Genomic DNA, 6,425 nt, shown 5'->3' on the forward strand with positions numbered 1-6,425 from the left:
CAGCAGGTGACATCCACGAGGGACAAATGTGACAGGGCTTCTGATGTCTTTAGACACAGCCTTTCGCTGTGTGTGACCCTGTCAGTGTATTCCCAGGGTAGACTGAGAGCTTCATCCTAACTTGACAGACGGGAGAAGGAAGATGCTCCAGGTTTAGAGTCTTCCCAGGTGGCCCAGCTCAGAACTGCGTTAGAGGGACAGATGGCAGGTGCCTGAGCCCCTGGTAAGTAGCCTTGAGAAAAGCTTGAATGAGGCAAGTGATACCAATAACCATGCACTGCCCATGACCTCTTGTTTGTCTGTCAAGGTCACACTCTAGTGACCTTGGGGAGATGGTGAAAATACACGGCAGATAATGAGGGGCTCAGAGGAAGAGGGTCCTGCCATCTCTGCTGCGGACCACATGCACCATGGCCCACACTGGAACCGACTGGGCCATGGCCAAAATCAGAAGCCCCTGGGTGATGGGCTTTCCCCTGCCACACCTCCTCTGGCAACACAACATATTCCAAGGCTGGGATTGTGGGAATATGGCCTCAGGCAGCAGGGGTGAGAGGTCAGAGACCCACGGCAAACATGGGGGAGGAGATCAGGTGAACATCTCCTTTCCTAAGAGATATTACACCTGCATCAGTGCCACCCCTGCCCCAGCCAAGGTGGAGACAAATATAACTGAAGGCTTAGTGAACCTGGGCAGAAGCGGAAGAGGAGATAGAAAAATTTGGAAAGAAGAGGGCAACGCAGGAAGAAGAGGTCATGGGACAAAGGAGAGGAGAGGAAAGTCCAGCTAGAAAGGACTGACCCCTCCCTCCTAGGTGGAGGAGCTGTGGGGACACAGCCCAAGGTCCCAATTGAATGTCCTCCACCTGCCCCCCAACCACGAGGACACAGCGACATCCAGATTATGTTGCCTACTTTTGTCCCCCAATTCTCAAGAAATTGGAAGATGCAAAACCTAACAGAAGACACGGGCTCTTTTGAACATTCTCCTGCATTGGGTGTGTCTACAGGGACAGCCCATGCTCTATGCACCGTACTCCAGTCCCCTCCGGGGCTCATGGTGTCCAACTCAGGACACTCCAGAAAACTCTCCTCCCCGGCTCTTATCAGACCTCCAGTTTCTCAGGTCTTTGTGGCCCAGGCTGTGTGCCAGAAGAGATTATCGAGGTTGGAGGCGGGGAGGGCATGGTTCCTACCCTCAGAGAGCTTGTCGTCCAAGGCCAGCCTGACCGGACCAGACCAGAGTCAACCGTAGCAAAGCAAGTGCCAGGTGTCTGTGAGGACACAGAGAGCCTGTGCACGCAGGGCAGGAGACTTTTTACAGGTCCGACTCAAATGCAAAGAGGTGCACAAGGAGGGCTGCGGCAACAGTGTGGCCCGGGACAGAGCAGCGTAAAATGCCGACACTTGGAAACACTAGCCGTCCAGCGCCTTATTTTAATAAGCAAATAAATGCTAAGGTAACAAGACTTGCATTACCCCATGCTGGTGCAATACAGTCTGTCTACTGGCCTAGAACTTCCCATCTCCTCTTCCCTGCCCCATTGCTTGATTAGAACCACACACCAGTCTCTAATACCCAGCCTAAATTAGAATCATGCTACAAAACAAGTGCGACCTCTTCTCTGGGGGCCCCTCCTCCCTCTCATTCTTCCTATCCTACCTCACGATTTTGCATGATCTGCTCTTTCTCCTGTCTCTCCATGCATTTGGGGCTACTCTCCCTGCTCAGTCACAACACACGTCTCTCTGTCTCCAATAGGCATAGCTCCTTTCCACCCCGGGGCCTTAACGCATGCTAGTCTCCTGTAAGAGGATGCCTTGTGCTGTTTCTTTGGAGGGGAGAGCAGTGGAGGTGGATCCCTAGTTCCACGTGACTGCTCATCCCTTTGCCAAGATCATCTGTGAACCAGGCAGTTGGTGAGCTCAGACTCAGCTGTCATCCGGACGCGAGGAGGATGCCCCGACCACACTGGCACCTGCTTTGGGTCACACTTTTTTCTTCATCCCTGCTATCTCTTTGTTCAAGCCCTCATCCTCCTAGGCCTCAGGGACCACAAAAGCCACAGCTGACTTTGCACCTTAAATGCCTCCCAACTTCACCCACCCCACCTTGATTTCCCTTAAATAACCTTACTTAAGAACTGACAGCGCCAGCCAAGTCCAAAGCCCCCAGACAGGCTACTGACACTCCCTACCTGTCCAGTCTTGGCTCCCACCACAATGCAAGGCTCCTTCATTCCCACCATGAATGTTCGAGTATTCCGACTTCTGTGTTTTTCCTAATCCACCCACCACTGACTCCTCCCACAACCGGGCCTAGCTGCCCCTGGGGAGCAGGTTGAGAACTATTACAGAACACCCGCTGTGCCAGGTCTAGAGCAATGGGTGCTCTGCTCCCACTCTGGTCCTCTGATGATTGGCATGCGATACAGTCACATGGAGACCTGGCTTCTGACATCAGGACAGAGAGACACCGACTTCTCTGGCGCCCGACACCTGCTACACCTGTTTCTGTTTCCCTGGAGGAGGGTTCCTCCCTGGCTCGGGGACTCAGCAGGGCCAGCGGTGTGCAGGTGGAGTGAGAGGAAAGAGAAGGAGGAAAGAGGATTCTGGAGGGCTGAGGGCAGCAGGTGGATCTTTGCCCAGTTAAGCCTTTTATCAGAGCCTCTTACAAAGCACAGAACTGATTCACAGACTTAGTAGAAATTCCATGGATATACGGACTGGGTCTGGTTTCATATCCTTAGTACTCAGCACACAGTCAGCACTTGGTAAATATTATTTAAATAGTGTGTGTGTGTGTGTGTGTGTGTGCTGGGGAAGACTTCAGAGAGGCCGAATTCGGCTCCCTTTGGAGAGTGTGTGGGTTGATGTCCATGGGCAGTACCTAGCTGCCTCAAGCGATGATAACTCCTCCAGCTCCAGAATGCCATCAGGTGCTGTACCCAGAGAATCTGGGCAAAAAAAATGAGATATTGAGCCAATAACAGTAATATGTTATTACTATTATTATCATCATCAATATTAACTATAGCAAGTATTAATTACTATGTACACCAGTCACTAGCAGATCACACCATGTTTCATTATAACAACCCTTGCAGGCCTGCTAGGGCTGATGAATCTACCAGCCCCAACAACTATTAGCAGAGCCAGGAATTAGAGGAAGGAGGGGGCAGAAAACAAGCGAAATCCTTGCCCTTAAAGAACTCTCACTTCTAGAAGGGAGATTAAAGTGGAAACAAGGTAGAATTCAAAGAAAAAAAAGATTTAAGAACAAGGAGAGTTGTGAGCAGAGTTTGGGGACCAACCCAGAAGAAGGAGTGATGAACTTTTAAGAGAGGGGGCAGGCCGGCGCCGCGGCTCACTAGGCTAATCCTCCGCCTAGCGGCGCCGGCACACCGGGTTCTAGTCCCGGTCGGGGCTCCGGATTCTGTCCCGGTTGCCCCTCTTCCAGGCCAGCCCTCTGCTGTGGCCAGGGAGTGCAGTGGAGGATGGCCCAGGTGCTTGGGTCCTGCACCCCATGGGAGACCAGGAAAAGCACCTGGCTCCTGGCTCCTGCCATCGGATCAGCGCGGTGCGCCGGCCGCAGCGCGCCGGCCGCGGCGGCCATTGGAGGGTGAACCAACGGCAAAAAGGAAGACCTTTCTCTCTGTCTCTCTCTCTCTCACTGTCCACTCTGCCTGTCAAAAAAAAAAAAAAAAAAAAAAAAAGAGAGAGGGGGCAGATCACAGAAGGCCTCCCGGGTGCAGTGACACTCCGTGTGGATGTTACTAATCTGTAGCATTCCACAGGCAGAGGACGGGACTGTATCGGGACAAACAACAGCCACAAGCTTTAGAGTAAGTGGCACGTTAGAAATCGGGGTCTCAGGGCCGGCACGTGGCTCACTTGGTTAATCCTCCACCTGCGGTGCCGGCATCCCATATGGGCGCCAGGTTCTAGTCCCGGTGGCTCCTCTTCCAGGCCAGCTCTCTGCTGTGACCCGGGAGTGCAGTGGAGGATGGCCCAGGTGCTTGGGCCCTGCACCCGCATGGGAGACCAGGCTCCTGGCTTCGGATCAGTGCTGCTCCATCCGTTGCGGCCATCTAGGGAGTGAACCAACGGAAGGAAGATCTTTCTCTCTCTCTCTCTCTCTCTCTCTCTCTCTCACTGTCTGTAACTCTGCCTGTGAAGTAAATAAATAAAAAATCTTTAAAAAAATAAATTGGGGTCTCGGGACTGGCATTGTGGCACATGCAGCAGGTTGGGCTGCCACCATGCTGGCATTCCATATGAGTGCCAATTGGGATCCTGTCTGCTCCACTTCTGATCCAGTTTCCTGCTAATGTGCTTGGGAAAGCAGTGGAGGATGGCCCAAGTGTTTAGGCCCCTGCACCCACGTGGGAGACTAGGAAGAAGTTCCTGGCTCCTGGCTTCGGCCTGGCCTAGCCCAGCTGTTTTGGCCATTTAGGGCGTGAACCCGTGGATGGAAGGGCTCTCTGTGTCTGTCTCTCCCTCTCTCTCTGTAGCTCTGCTTTTTAAGTGAATAAGAGAAATCTTTAAAAAAGAAAAAAGAAATCAAGGTCTCATGTGGCATGGCTGGAGTGTCAGATGGGCAGGAAGGGAAGGGGGAGTTGTTTTGTACCAAGCCCTGGAAGGCCTTTGGTGATGGGCTAACGTGTTTGCATTTTATTCTGTAGGCAATGGAGGTTTTCGAAGTAGAAGCAAAGTGCTTCACTGAGGCACTTCCAGCAAGAATGGGAGCTGGATTGGAGAGCAGCTTGGCTGAATGGGCTGATGCAATAAGACACAATCGACTGGCCGACTCAGGAACCGCAGGAGTAGATTTCTCCCGGTTCAGGGCCTGGGAAGTCCATGATCCAGGCTCCTGGAGATCAGCACCTGGTGAGAGCCCACTCTGCTTCATAGAAGGTGCCTGGTCCTCTCTGTGTCCTCCCCAGTGGAGGGACCCGGCGGCCCTCTGGTGCCAACCCCATCCACGATGGCCCTGCCCTCATGACCGGGTCGCTCTCCAAAGACTCCACCTCCTCATGCCATCAACATGTGAATTGGGGTGGAAACACAAAGACTCGGAGCATAGCAGAGGTTGCCATAGCTCACAGGTGTGGTGCTTTCCGCATGCCAGTCGTGGCTTTGATCAACCTCACTCCGTCTCGGTTCACTCTGCTAGTGTATGACATGAGTGCAGAATCATCCCATTTCACAGATGAGAAAACTGAGGCACAGAAAGGCTAAGCCACTTGCCCAAGGCCACACATCCAGTCAACAAAAGAGTCCAGTGTTCCATCTAGAAGTCTCTTCCGGAGCCACTTTTCAGGACCCTACAATACCATCCAACCCAGGGACCAGTTGGAGCCCCTCCCACACCAACAGTGCCTGGGAGAGAGGAGGAGGTCTGGAATAAGGCTGTAGAGATGGAAATACAAGAACAGGAGCATTTACTTTATGCCTTTTGTGTAAGAAAGTGGAATAGACGGGTGACAGACAGGTAGGTAAGTAGATATTTGTTTTCATCCACACAAAGAAATCTCATAGACAGGAGGCTAATAAAAGCGGCCACCTATAGATGGCAAGGCCAGGGGCCAAGGGCAAATGAGGGGGTGGAATAGATAGAACTCAATGCAGGCCTTTTAGTGTGGTTCTTATTGCTGACCCGTATGAGCGAGGTTTTTATTATGCACACACACACACACACACACGACACAATCTAAAAGCTAGTTCAAAGGAACTAGTGACTGTGCAACAGCTGACCGGATGTGGAATCCAATGGAGGAGATGGCACAGACGAAGAAAACACAGTTAGGGGTTTCTAACCTGGGTGGTGGGGAAGGTGGCAGCCCGGCAACCTGGCTGGGAAACCCAGGAGGAAGGTGGGGTGCAGGAAGCTCCAACCTGCCCAGGCTTGTTGATGGCTGAAAGAGGCCATTTAGATGTTGAGGTCAAGGAAAATCACCCAGATGGGTTGACCCTGTGAGCAGATGTTAACGTTAAGGGTAGAGTCGAGAAGGAACAAGCTGGGAGCAGAAGGCAGAGAGTCCAACGCTCAACCTACAGGCCCTGGGTGGGCATCTGCGGACTTCTCTCCCATCCTGTAAGAGACGACCGGTGGGGTGGACACGGAGGGTCTTCATTCAGTCTCTCCATGGCAGCCAACGTAGATATCCTGTGGCTCTGGTAGTAGGGTGTGGTTTAGACCCGACTCCAGCAACTGAGTGGTTAAAAGGGAAACTGAGGCAGACCATCCTAGAAAGCTGCTCTGATTCTCTGTTACCACCCATTCAGGCCAGTGGAAAACTATAATTTGATGTTCTGTTTTTCCTTCTGCATTCCTCCTCTCTCCGTCTTTCTATCACACACATCAACGCAAACACAATTACACGCACACACACACACACACACACACACCAGGCATGCACACA

The sequence above is a fragment of the Oryctolagus cuniculus genome, chromosome 13, assembly GCF_964237555.1.
Source record: "Oryctolagus cuniculus chromosome 13, mOryCun1.1, whole genome shotgun sequence".
Taxonomy (NCBI): Eukaryota; Metazoa; Chordata; class Mammalia; order Lagomorpha; family Leporidae; genus Oryctolagus; species Oryctolagus cuniculus.